The sequence below is a fragment of the Lepisosteus oculatus genome, chromosome 20 (genome assembly GCF_040954835.1).
Source record: "Lepisosteus oculatus isolate fLepOcu1 chromosome 20, fLepOcu1.hap2, whole genome shotgun sequence".
NCBI lineage: Eukaryota > Metazoa > Chordata > Actinopteri > Semionotiformes > Lepisosteidae > Lepisosteus > Lepisosteus oculatus.
In genome coordinates this window covers 17,046,398-17,060,746 of record NC_090715.1, presented here as the reverse complement: position 1 = coordinate 17,060,746, position 14,349 = coordinate 17,046,398, and the positions used below count along the sequence as shown (strand labels likewise).

The 14,349-nt window shown below is 43.0% G+C and overlaps 1 protein-coding gene across 2 annotated transcripts in view; it reads left to right on the top strand.

Moving 5' to 3' along the window:
- The window catches only part of gse1b (Gse1 coiled-coil protein b), a 260,697-nt gene that overhangs the window by 28,895 nt on the left and 217,453 nt on the right, over positions 1-14,349 (top strand). The gene's annotated exons all lie outside the window — the stretch shown is intronic.

Genomic DNA, 14,349 nt, shown 5'->3' with positions numbered 1-14,349 from the left:
ATTGATTCTCTTATCCCTCCAGACTTGGCAGAGTCCTAATTTCATAGTTTATATCAATTACAAACAGAAGCAAATGAAAAACAGAACAAACTGAGCTTGGCTTCTGCTCTTCAACTTACCTTTTCTTCTGTTTCTGTGCAGTTCTGTTACACAAGATGGAGACACACTGAAGAAAACTGTTTCTTGGTACTTTGTCTTTAGTTACATGCGTTTGAAGGTACCCTTATTTAAATAATACAAAAGTGCCGTGCAGTGGTTAGCATTGGACTGCAAGTCTCGTAAAGGACTTCTAACAGTCACCCCATCCAATATAAAATTACACATTACAAATGTGGACAATCCTTAAAAGCTAGCTAATAACTTTAGTCATTACTTAAGAACTCGTAGTTGTACATGATGGTTTCCTCATCGCTAGGGTTATTCTTCTTAAAACGGACTCGTTGAACTTGTCAACATAAACCCCCGTTTACCCTTCAAGTGTGATGCTGCAGTTGCTGGCCGGCCTGTTGGGAAGCTGCTTGTTCGGAACGGGCAGGCAAAGGCTTGTGTGTTGGTGCCGGCCCTGGGCCGTGTTGAGAAGGTGGCCTGGTTGTCGGCCATCTCGGGGCCACCCTCTCATTCTCACGGCGTCTAGACTTGATGAAAGGCAGCCCTGAGCCAAACTCAAGCGCAAGCTTGGAAGCGATCGAGTTGAACTCTTGCAGCTTCCCAGCTCTGGAAAAATGCAGTGGTCTTCTGCCTATGTCGAGGCTGTGGTTAGGAAATCCGAGTCGGGCTGCTAGTTAACCCTGCTTGAGGCCGCGTCTGATCGGGATGAGGCAGGGGCCACAGAAGTCTAGAGAAAAGGCCAGAATTCCCTGTTGTGCCAGATACCATGCCACTCTCTTACCCTGATGGACCTTGACAGATTTTTAGGATTAGTCTGTAGTGAAACTGTGACTAAAATGGACAACCCTCGAGGAGATTGATGGCTTCTCAGTAATCAGAGGGGAGTTTTTTTTACATCGGTAAAGATAAAAGAGATCAGCTGCCATTTCAGGTCAGGGCCATGAAACTTAGCATTTTCGGCTCTAGTTTAACGTTCAGAGGTGGTGACATTTAACAGTGCAGTGCTTTTATCTGTGGCCCTTGGTGTTCTTTGAATTCAGTGGGCTGATTGGATGCAAGTTGGTGTTTGCCCTTTAATCTGTAAAGGCTAGAGGGATAAGTGGTCTTTGTTCCATTTTCAGATCTGTCACGAAGAAAGGCGACATTCTTAAACACAGAATAGTTTAACAGACGAGAACTGTACGTTAAGTTGTAACCGTTTTTGAGTGGTTCTGTGCAATCCAAGCACTATCTAAAATGCCAATTTCAATTTGTGTAAGAGCTGAGCTTTTCTCACAGATGATGGAGCAGAATTTCAGTGTGCATCAGGACCTATTCTGGGAATCTGATAATACAGACCTGCGCTACAATTTTAGAAGTTCTTTATTTCAGTTTACTATAAAATAGTTTAAAAAATCAATTAATTCTATATTCCCACCATCCTTTGTGGTAAAATGAACATTTTATTCTCTATGGTAATGTAGTATCCACTTGTTTCCTCTGGTTCCTGTTTTGTTGTTAATTCTGAAATTCTCTGGGTTGACTTAGTCTATTGAGCATTATTTTATATGACATAAATGTATAGTGGATTATCAAGGATCAGCACAATAAGTGGGAATTGATGTGCATAGTGCTGCAGTTTCTTTTACTTCACCCAGCTGATTAATAAAAATCTAAATTCTCCTTATTTCTGTCAATTTTAAAACTATTACTGTTTTAAAGCAGTATGGAATAACGCCACTTTGAGCCAGAAATGAAGCCCACGCAGAGAAAAGTGTGGATTGATGATTGCAGACGTGCTGTCGTGCGTACACACACACACTGATCTTTACTGCCACACAGGCGGGCAGACGCACTCGCTCAGCTGCAGCTCCTCCAACGTGCCTGGAGGCTGCTGCTCAGCATCTAGCTCCTGCCTTTTGTTGTGGCTGGGTGCTGCTCCCTTGCTCGGCAGGGGATCTGGTTGGGAAGCCTAGGAATTCCAGCAATCCCTGGGGGTGGGAGCTGGGGGGGCGGCAGTATCTGATCGCAATCTCCCTCCCCTGTCTCAGATTTCCGCCAAGCCACTCGGTGCTCCTCCCTGCTTAAATTGTTTAAAGCTGCTGAAATGATTGATCAGGGGACAATTGTGTAGGTCACCGGTGTGCTAGATAAGAACAGGAACCTGTCCCTGGGTTTTTGTCACTGTTCAGGGGAACTTGCTGTTGCCTGTTCACTTTCAGAGATGGCTTAGTACCTAGATTGACGATGTCCTTTAAGGAAGGTTAATCCCCTGATTTGTTTTCAATAATCAATTAGTAACAAAAGGGAGGAGAATAATTCTAAGAAAAACGTTTCTTGGCTTGTTTGGAAATGCGCCTGAAGAGGAGCAAATCATGCTCTGTAGAGTACATGTATAGGACTAGGAGATTTCATAGAAAAGCACATTTATAAAGAAGGTTCCTTCCCTCCTATTTGTCTTTGGCTGTGAAGTGTTTGTCAGTCCGGAGAGAAGCAGAAAGGCGAGTGGGAGGATCGAGGTGCCCGCGGTGTTCTGCTAGGTGGCTGTCACCTTGACAGAAGAGAAGCAGGTCTGGAAAGATTATTCCATCAGGATGTCAATAAACATGGAAGGATAATTATCAAAGAGCAGCAGAGGGTAGAAACCCGGCACCAAGGCTTGTACGTGCTATAAAAACCTGTAAAATGGGGGGAAAAAAACAACCAAACAAAAGGAACCAGAAGACGTCTTGCCTTCCCACTTCCAGTGGCTTCCTGTTGTCCTCCTGAGTGTGAACGAGACAGCTGCGCAGCCTCAGTGTGGGTTTCCTGCCCTCCCCAGCGCCGGCGATGTGGCCTGCTGATAAGGTGGCTCCGCAGGGCCAGGCCTCCCTGCTGCAGCAGCTGCCTGCTGCACCGGCACACATTGCTTTCATTAGCGGTGCCGTGACTCGCGGGCGGGCGGGCGCGGGCGGGCGCGGGCGGGGGCTCGGCGGCACCACCATTTCTATTGCCTTGTCAGAAGTCTGCCAGGAGCTGTGGCTTGATGTACTTTCCCTTGGCAGTTCTTTCAACTTTGCCCCTTTTTTCTTTCTGAGGGGTCTTTTAGGAGCATTAAGAACCAAGTGAAGTTCATGGGTTGTGATGAAGCTTGTGTTGAACCTGGATCTTAAACTGAGATTCTAGATTTGACACAATTGTGAATGATTGTTTTTTTTGCCAGCTCTTTCCCAGATGTTTTCCTCTGCAGTTCTGGTTTAGATGTGAAAATATTGTAGCAATAAGACATGTAGTGTACCGTTGTACTACGGGCTTTATTGGTTTTGTGTTGGACTTTTTGCTGTAAAACAAATTACCCCAGGGGATAATAAAACTTGAATTAAAATGGAAAAAATCTAAATAAATGTGAAGGATTTCTAGTTTTTTCTGTCACATGAAATGAGCTTTAAGTTCTTGCCCCTGAACCCTTGGAAAGACTGTGATCCTGTTCCCTTGGGCAGGTGGAGAGTGTCCAGTTTCCACACTAAGTCACACGCAGTGGAATTGGAGAGGTGGCTGTTCGGCACTCCAGCTCAACTGCAGCTGATAAAAACCACCAGCCTGTACTGGTTGTACTGACAAAATCGAACAAACTTCCCAAGTAGGAAATCTCCTTGAATGCCTTCTGCAAAAGTGGACGATTTAAAGTAGCCGCCAAGCCCTAAACTTCATAGCTGTATGAAGGGAGAGGAAACCAGGGCACCTGGTGCTCAGGGAGATCATGCAGACTCCACAGAGACAGGCCCTCAAGCCCAGAGTGGAATCGAGCCTGGCCAATGGGAGGCAGCAGCATACAGCATGGTCATTTCTTGAAGGGATTTCCACATATATTTCCCACACCTAGCCTGCCCAAAGGGCAGCCCCGATTGTTCTGTTTCCGTCTGGAGTGCAGGATGTGACTACTACACCAGGACTGCATCTAGAGCAAATAAGGAAAAATGTCTATAGATGCGTCAGACCTTAGAATTCAGCAGCAATCTGGGGTCTGTCTTGAACATCTCGTCAGCTTTGAACGGAGGGTTTCCTTGCTTGACTCACAGCCCACAGTTCGCGGTGTGACTCACTTGGGGTGAGTGAGCAAGCACTGCTGGACAGTTTGCTTAGGGTTTCTTCACACACTGAGGGCACAGAAGTGCTCTTGATGTGACACAGGAGGGAGAGGGGGAGTACAGGAAGTGGAAAGCATCTGAATAAAGTCTAGTGAAGTTCAGCAGATGTCCGTATCACTTTTATTCTTATATAGCGCATTTCAGTACAGGGCATTCTCCAGGTATTTTGCATACATTGTCCAATAAAAAACAATAGTATACATTAATACCATAAAATCAAGTATAACTAGGAAAATTAAAGAAACATTAAGAATTAAAAGCCATCAAAATCATAGTTTCAAAATGAGATTTAAAAACATCAGCAGAAGCTGCATTTTTAATGTAGTCAGGGAGAACATTCCATAGATGAGGGGTTTTCTGCTGAACCAGCTCAGCCCCCCAGCGTGTTATGTGGGATCGTCAGGCAGCCTAGAGAACCCAAATGAAGTGAGCAAATGGGTACGTGGGGATTATAGCTCTCGCTGGGCTCATTGCAAACAGCTCATGCATCCACAAGACTAGGCTGCAGTCCCAGGTTTCACGTGTGATGCTTTTAATTCATTTTTCAGTTGGAGAAATGATTTATTTTGTAGTGCAAAACTAAGATGGAATGAAGGGAATCTCCTCCTAAAGGCTACATTGAGTAGAGAATAATGCTACTCGATCAAGCCACTCCAACTGTTGAATGTTGACACTCCGGTACAATTTGTGTTGCTCATGTTTAACATAACATAACATCACTTTATTATCCCTATACAATTTCTTGAATTAGGAATTTGTCTTTTCGCATACCCCAGCTTGCTCGCCATGAGACACAGACGCACAGATGGGGAGAGAAGCTGGGGGTCAGAGTGCAGGGTCAGCCATTTATATGATGCCCCTGGAGCAGTTGAGGTTAAGGGCCTTGCTCAGGGGCCCAACGGAGCCGGCTGCAGGATTTGAACCGGCAACCTTCCAGTCACAGGCGCAGATCCTGAGCCACAGAGCCACCGCTCTGTTTAGTTATGGTGGCGCAGTGGTTGGTGTTGCTGCCTTGCAACTCTGGGTTAAGGCCTGCACTGGGGTGCTGCCTGTGTGGAGTTTGTTCGTTCTTCCCACATTTGCATGGGTTCCCTCCCACAGTCAACACAGCTTCTGGAAAATTTGGCCCTGGTGTACGTGTGTGTGTCTGTGTGTGCCCTGCAATGGACTGGTGTCCTGTCCAGGGTGTATCCTGCCTCATGTCCATTGCTTGCCGAGGGTTTTTCTGTCATCTTTAAAACTGGCCATTCATCATGTCCTTTAACTCTTGAACTGAGTCTTGTTTTATTTTTCTAAAATGTATATGAACTGCAGATTTTCAGTGTTTAGACCTTTAGATGATACCACAAGATGGCGCTCCTGTTTGAAAAACAATGTAATATTTTGGCAGGTATTTCTGTAAAGCAGTTTTAATATCTATTGTACTTCAGTCTTTTATAATCTTTAACTCTCTTCTCTTTAAACAGCTGTTAAAGCTACGAGGGTAGTAAAGCTGTACCTAACTCTATACTTTATCCATATGTCCACATGTTCTCTTGGTATGAAATGTCTGCTTTCCACATTTCAGACTGAAACACTGGCTCCAGAAATTATTCCAAGTGATGTGAATACTCTGGCACTGGGTGAAATCCCATAGTCCGGGATCATAGTGATGGACTTGGTACCAATAATGTGTCAAACCAGATCATGCAGGGATCTTCTGCTCACTGGAGAGAAATCCTTCACTACCACAGACTGCTAATTTCTAGATCTCCTTAACTTGAGCAAAAGTATTTGTGGTTCACAAGGTGTAGTCGTTTTTTGCTCTTGATAAAAAAGCATAAATTGGATACTTTAATGCCAAACCTTTCTGTACTTTACTGATCTTTTTTGTTCCCTGTATTTTAACCACAGCAGTTTAAAGATTTTTTTATAGTGCATTTGTCAGGTGTGAGATAATGAAACACATCTTTTCACTGCAATGTTATATCAGTGCACTTGTAGGAGGCTTTGTGGTCTTTTTGTCATCTTAAAATTAAAGCTCTAATGCAGACTTTTCTCTCTGTACAATTTCTCAGTACCTCTAAAGGTTTAGTTATCGAGCATGGACTAAACAGACATGAGATTCCCCAACAAACATGAACTTGCTTTCACTGTAGTGTCTTGAGTAAGATACTAAATTCATCTGAGATATTAAAAGAGGCACATCTGAGCACCACTTTTATGTTCAGTGATTCAATATTAAGTTTTGCAGTTTTTCATTTCTCTTCAAAGGAGCTCAAAGTAGTCACTGTCTGTTCAAAGAATCAAGCCCTTGCAATGACTTTCATGTATTGTGCAGTCATGGGTCAGCAGTGGTCTTACCCATTAATAACTGCTGCCAGTTCTTCTGTTGTGACTCTAGCTTTTTGTCAATTGTACTGCATGGTTATTTCGTATCCTGATTAGTAAGTATCTTTGTCTTGTGCTTTACCAGACTTTTGAATGATGCAGAGATGCATTGTTTTAAAGCTACAGACTTATGTTTTCACTCGCTTTTCTAATCCTCATGATTTTCTCAAGTGAAGGGAAGGGTCAGGTGAAAGGGACAAGTCTCGTCTGTCACTTTGTCCAGGTTGCTGTGTGGCACCTCAGAGGGAACATCTCCTCCTGCTGCCTGCAGTCTTCCACTGGGTGGCGCTGGTGCTCTATTTGGATGGGCTGACCCAACCATATTGGAACAGTGCACAGCAAACTGACATCTTTTCTTGTGACCCTTCAGAAGCTTCTTTAAACGGTCATGTCTTATACACACATTGAGACTAGGCATTTTCGTGCAGTGAAAAATGACCATACGTGTCCGTGCCCTGGGGTTCACACAATATAAAGACAACAGTTAAGCTAAGCAGCATGTCTGTAGATGATGGGGAAGATGGGAACTGGGGCACCTGGCGAAAATCCGTTCCACTGTGGGGGACTACATGCAGACTCCATACACAAGGCTCTCCATTCCAGACTCGCACTCAAGAGCCAGGAGCCGCAGGGCAGCAGCACTAGCTGATGTGCTACTACTGTGCCACGTCTCCGTACCATCACCGTTGGAGCAGATTACATTTTTAAAAAGTATACATTATTGCTGATAGATGATGTGAGACAGGGACATTGAAAACAGAAGCAAAACAATAGCATTTCTGAGAGACATGAGCTGACACTTCAAAGCCATTAAATAAATTTCCAACTTCAAAAGAGTGCTGTTATGGCAAATCCACACAGTATCTGCATGAAGAAAGGCTGAGTACATTCTTACATATCCAAGATAAGAGTATTTCTGAGTACATGTCATCCTTTTGTCTTTCTGAGAAATATCAAGTTGCAGTCTTTGAAATCTCCAGTGTGACATAATTTATTGGTATACTTGGCAGTCTGTGTTTAAAGCTTGTTTGCAAAACTGTGCCTATATGCAGCTGGTCACAAGACGTGCTGAAGGGATCTTGCAGGCACTTGTCATTGGATGGAAGGAATTGTTTTTTTCTCCTTGTTGTAAGTTTCCATAGCATCTCTCCCTGCACTCCCACAAAATGTCGTGAAATAGTGGAATTCCATGGATTTTCTAAAACCGGATTTACTGCTAAACTAATCGTACTTCAGCTGCTTCCTGTTTGAGGAAAGAGGAAAGATGTTGGAGGAGAAAATCTTTTTTTTAAAAATCTGCAAGTGGGAGCCTGGTGAAAGTTTTACTTTTAACTGCACATTTTTTTACATGGACGTGCCCCTTTAAGTATTGGCTTCTCAAAGTCTGGCTGTGTTACTTTAACTTCTTAGACAAATGTGTAATTCAGCTTTTTTTCCCCACTCCCTTTTAGATGTACTGTTTGGAACTGTTAATAATGCTCTTGTCCAGCAAGTCCATGCTTTCAAAAGTAACTCTTTTAAGCAAGAAAAACACTGGTGGTGCATAGCAAACTGTGCTGTTTGAATCCAACTTCATTGTCAAAGCACGTGGAACAAGAAGCAGTTTTGCCTCTGTAGGCAAGATGGAAATATAATAGACATATTTGGCTTCTCCTTTCAGATTTTTTTAGCAAACTGTCTTGGCATCAGATTGGACAGTGTTTTTGACCCACTTGAATTTCAAATGAAAACTGTTGAGACATTAGTTTTTTTGGCCATAAAGGTTGTTCAAATTTCTATCCCTGAAATATTTCTCATGATCCCATGTCCTGGCTCACAGGTTTTTTTTATTACAATGCTCTTTGGATCCCAGGGTAACATACCTCTGTTTTCATACTTTCCTATCTTTAGTTTCTGAAATTATAGAAGAACATCTGGCTTATGAGGTACAAACTTTTAGCCCAAACCTAGAAAAGACTGTGATGCTTTTATTAAACCGTATCATTTTACCCTTTTGTTTTTTCTCTTCTGATATAGGCACAAATTCTTTCAGACCTTAACATTAACAAAACTGGAGACTTTGGGTAAAAGGGTTTTCTCACTTGAGTACTAAATTCTTGAATGCAGTCCAGCTGAAACCCTACAGTACTATGCGAGGCATGGTTCCATTTTTTCCTCTGAGTCTTCCTTTGAGAACTTTCTATCATGTTCATATTTCGACTTACTGAAACTATGGCCCATTAATGGAAGATCTCCATGAGGTGAATGTCACTTTTGAAAATTGGTTAGCAATGCCAAATGTAACTACAGATGCAATTCTCTAGGCAAGATCTGTTTCTCATTTGTACTGAGCTTTGTGATGAAGAGATGTGCTATACCAGGAACATTTTTTGCCGTAGCTTTTTAGAAAGAAAGGAAATTGTTACTTGTGATAGAATTCAAAGATGCTTTGTCTGTCTCCTGGGGACCAGCTTCTCCTAGATTACAGCATGAAGTTTTTTAATAAAGAGTAAGAAAAGGGACAGTACTTCTTAAAAAGGAATGCAGGGGAAATCGCTGATCAGGTAGGAATGTGACTGTGGACTCCGGGGAATGGCGGATAATTTTTTTTTGTAATTGGTCTCGGTGGAACATGAAGTACCAGAGATACACACCACAGACCATGCCTCCAGAGAGCCCAGCAGCGCTTACCCAGCAAAAACAGGAGCAGGGCTGTAGCACAGCTTGTCTGTTTTTCTAAATGCAGTTTCAACACTTTAATTGATGGGGAAAATATCTTTGTTCTATATTTAAATTGCTTATGTTGTTATTTCTTTTAAAGGTAATCTGTTACATTCTCCTGGTTATTTTTTTAAATGTGATGGCTGTGCATATTTATAAAAACACACTGCTATTTATCAGGAGAGACTAGGTACAGTACCTCACAGTGTCTCTCCTTTTTTTTTTCTCGTTCTTTTGTTCAGACTTTTTTTTTTACCCGAGGCATTCTCATTGGAGTTCTGGAAAGAGCTGAATTTCAAATTAAGGTTTACTGCTTTTTAAAATGCTTGACGGTGCATCACTGGATTCTTTATTTTCCTCCCTTGTTTTTTTTATTGAGCACTCTTCTTTACAGAAATTCAAAGACAGAGCCCTGGGTTTGGTGAAATTAAGTGCCCACCTTCTTCAAGGTAAAATGTGTCACTCTTTGTATAAACATTAGTCATTACATATTCTGGTCTTCCCATTACACTTTACAAACCACAGGAAAGGAAAATTGTGGAAATTCCACATTGTGGAAATAGCATTGTATCTCCACCTTATCCCTGGGATGGAATTGTGTCCTAGTATTGCTCTGAATTGTGGGATAGAAAGCATCAGTTGTGTCATTGTGGTGACTCGTCTGACAAACGCTTTGCTGAGGGTTTAAAAATCACTGTTTTGCCTGTGTGTGGTCCCCGTTCTCTCTCCTCTCTCCCTTTCCACATTGTGAAGCATAAGGTGTTTTGTGATACAACCTTAAGAATGTCCCCCGAGCACCTGGTGCCTTTCATGTCAGCCTGTGGCAGAACACATCTGATAATGATACCCCATTAACCTGTTGTGATGGGCAGCTTTTTTCCAAACTAATTTGCATTGATTGCGGCCGAGAGGCCCGTCTCTATACACACACTCCCTCGTTTGTCTGTTTATCCAAAGGAACAAGATTGAGGAGGAAAAAAGATGAGGTGGAGGGAAGGGGGGGGCTTTAATTAACTTGATTATGAAAAACCAGAGCTCCTTTCTTCCTCCTATAGTGTGGCTCTGAAGCAATCCTTTACAGCTCCTGTGATAATTAGGCAGCCCATTGTATCCTGTTATGCTGTTATTTTTTCCACCCACATCGTCCCTGCTTGCCATTATGAAAAGAAGAAAAAAAAGTAGAATAGGTCTGTGTACTAGTAGTGCTCTATATTATGTGATGCTTGGTGCTGCACGTTGAATTAAGGAGGCCTACTAGAAGTGTAAAAAAATCTTGTAATACTACACCATAGCAAGTAATACAAGGCATGATATGGTCTAAGGCCTAATTCAAAATAAAACTGTTTTTTTCTGTGTTTTTGAATGAACTTCTACCATTGTCGATATATGTATGGCTCTGATGCACGGTCATTTTGAGCAGCATCAGATGACAGCTCTGTGTTTGAGCTTTGATCTGTCTGAAATGCAAGATCCCAATTAACAGGCACAATTATCGCTGTACTTGATTTTCCACGTTGTTATCACTGTTGTGAGATCATAAGCACTAAGAGGTGCACAGTTGAGCGATTGCAGGTTTGCATCTGTGCACTTTGGATGTTTACTTTCTCACATATTTTCTTTGGAGGCTTTTCTGTTGCTGCCGGAACCAAGAAAAGGAAATAAAGTTTGCTTTTAAGCTTTTTTTCAGATGCTTCTTCTCAGAAAAAGTCTGTAGCAGTGGCCCGTTTGTATGAACAGGAGACTTGATTCTCTCCAGGAGGAAGCCATGGGAGAGATGAGGGAGGGCAGGAGTTGTGCACCAACAGGGCAGTTTTCACATCTCCTCCACAGGGCTCAGGCCTTATTCGTAGGGCTTCCTGTCATTTGCGGACCGGTTGGAAATTTTCCATGAATTCGGACTGCACAGACCCCCTTTGCCGCTGCTCTGTATAAGCAGATAAACATTACAGGATCGCTTGCAAAGCTTTATGAAATGTTGAACACAGACCCAAACAATGGAAGAAAAAGCTGAAGGCACAGCATTAGAAAAGTCTGGACAATGTAGGACAATGGACAATGTCTTATAGAATATAAAGTTTTTTTGGATTAGAATTTTTTTGGAAAAGCCTTTTGAAAGCTATTCTATCCCATGAAGGTTTTTCCTTGATAACCATAGGCTGTTTACCTTCATCTTAATTCTAAAATGGAGTAAAAGGCTAGTCAATTGTTTCGTAGTGCAAAGCAAGCAAAAGTTTGTTTTAGAGTATTTTCTGCCAGAAACGTAGCAGGCCATTTAGATTTTAATAAGGCTTCATTTTATTAGTATACTTTATGAAGCATTGATGTTTTTTGGGGTGCATGCGTAAAGTGTGAATATTAATCAAAAGAATTAATGATCCATGCCAATTCTGGATTTCTGTTTTCCACGTGTTTGTTGGTTTATTTAGGAAATATTAATGTTCAGTTGGAGTCCCAGAAGTGGCAGCTTTTGAAATGTCTTGTTACAGTCGAATCTTTCCGCCTCGGCCAGTCGGTCGTCTGCGCAGGTGGGTCGTCCGAAGTGGTGGTCTGCAGAGTCCAGGCCAAGTTCCACCTTAAGGCATCAAGCTGGGGGCTTATTAATTCATTGTCAGTGGTGGCTCAGTGGGTGAGTCATTGCAGATCTCCAAGTGCCTCACCTTGTCTGATCCTATTATCACATTGGTAGCTTGAGCAATCTGAGACAGCGAGGCAGTGTTGGAGTCTAATATACCTCTGCAAATCAGGAAGTGTTCCTTCCTCAGTGCAGGAGAAAATGTGACTGCGGTTCTGCTGGCTCCCCCACTGAAGGTTATTTACAGTCTTGTCAACACCTCGGTGATGCTCTTCCTATTTCTAATAATTAATAGCTTCCTCTTAATTGGTTGTTCATGTTCCTTGTAGCTATAACAATAGGGTGTCTTGTCGGTTCATGTGACTGTTGCCACTGAGGCGGAATAAATGTACAGAACAGCCATTTCGTCATCATGCAGACATCGAATGTCTCAACCTCTCCGTCGAGTGACTGGTCTGAGGTATGGCTTGCTCACTGCTTCTTACTGTTAAGGGTTGCAGGTGAGCCGGAGCCTGTCCTGGCAAGCACAGGTGCAAGGCAGGTTACACCTCAGACGGGACACTAGTCAACTGCAGAGCAGATACACAGACACACTCACACTGGGGCCAGTTTTCCCAGAAGCCAATTAACCTACCAGCATCATTCGACTGTGGGAGGAAACTGGAGCCCCTGGAGGAAACCCGTGTGAACACAGGGAGAACATGCAAGCTCCACACAGACAGCACCCCTGGTCTGGCTGTAAATACAGGGCTCCCACACTGTGAAGTAGCTGTGCTAACCACTGCGTCACCATGCCGCCCCGTGGGTTAAGAACATGAGAAGCGACATCTGATTTTCAATGAAAAGGTAATATGGCTGTACAGGTACATTGTACAGGTTCTGTGTGCAATGTATGCACATCAAATAGCCAGCAGCCAAACTGCAGTACAACAGGGGTTTAGCTGTACCAATCTGAGGGTCCTTATATACAGTTGGGCGTTTCATTCTTCTTGACTTCCCTATAAGATTTCATAAAGCTCTAATATATTCTCTCTCCAAAACAGAGCTGATGCTTAACATATAACCTATTAATGACCATTTATTTCAGGTAAGCTTTTTTGACATTGCTTCATTTTATAATATATTGCCCTGCACTGTGTTTTAGATTGCATGTAACCCAAATAACGGAAAATGTTCTTCACGTGTTGCGGTGTGGTATTATTGCAGGACTCTCATGCAGCAGAGTATGCATTTGATCAGTTGTGCCCTCAGGCGGTGTGTTGCTCCAAGCTGAAGCGAGCTGAGGGATTCTGTTCATTGTTTCAGGGAACTTGAGTGTTTGCAGTAGCGCAGAAAAGAATCTCTGAAACAAAAAGGCTCAGTTCCTGCAAATCCATTAAACCTCTCCACCTCCCCGAGTGTCCTTTGTTCAGAGTGAAGATAAGCAGGTTGGATGTCACTGGGCTGCATCTTTATTAGTCTCACTGAGCCTGCTTTGCCTTCAGTGGATTGTATGGAGCCCCTGTTTTTATGTCCCACTGGACACAGTGGTGACCTGTTTCGGGTCCCTTTCAGCGAGGATGTTTTGGGTGCGAACGTGTCCTTGTTTGAAAAGATGACCTGCAGCCTCATGGCAATGTGAGAGCCACAGCTCGTTCATCTTGGGCACATTCCTGCCGCCGGCTTGTTCCCATGGAAACGGCCCGTCTGTTTGGGCTGATTCCCTCGGTGACTGACCTTTTCCCCTCCCCCGGCTCCCCTCATCCTCAGCGATCTGGGATAAAAACGCGCTAAATGGAAATCGAATCTCTGATCTCAGTGTGCAGCAAACCCTTTCTGGTCTCCTGTACGAACAGAACTTAATTAGGACAAAAGAGTCTTGATTATTCTATTGTTTTATTTTTTCCTGAAAGGAAATAATATTATATATAATATTAAGCTAAAACATCGCTCCTGTTACAGCTAGGAAAATAAATCAGAACAATCAAAAAAATGTGTACTGCTTATGGCATCATATTATAGTTCACTTTTGGCTTATTAAATATGTGTCTTTTAGTAAGTAATCTTGATGATTTCCAGCCTATAGGAATCCAGTGTGCTGGGAATGAGTTAATCCTGGTTAATAAGTGGTCCACATGGAGACTTAAGTGTGAATGTTTGCTGCACTTTCCTTCTTGGGGAATGGCTCCTCTCCTGCACTGATATAGGCTTCACATCCCAGTGTTTTTCTGTACTCCAAAACGATAAACAAGGTGGGCAATGGATTGTCCAGTTGAATTATTAATTATCACAGGAGTATCAGGTGCTCCGATTGCTTTTGTGTGCCTCATGGCACCAGTGGTATTTAATGCGTAACGGGCGCACGCCTTTTGTGTTGTGAGCTGTGAACTTTGGAGACGCTCCCTTACTGTGCTGCTGCTGCCACCTGAGCTGTGGGAACAGCTGCTCAAACAGGCTCCCTTCAGTAAACACAGCCCTTCCAGCGACCTAACATGCCTCTGTGACACATTCTGA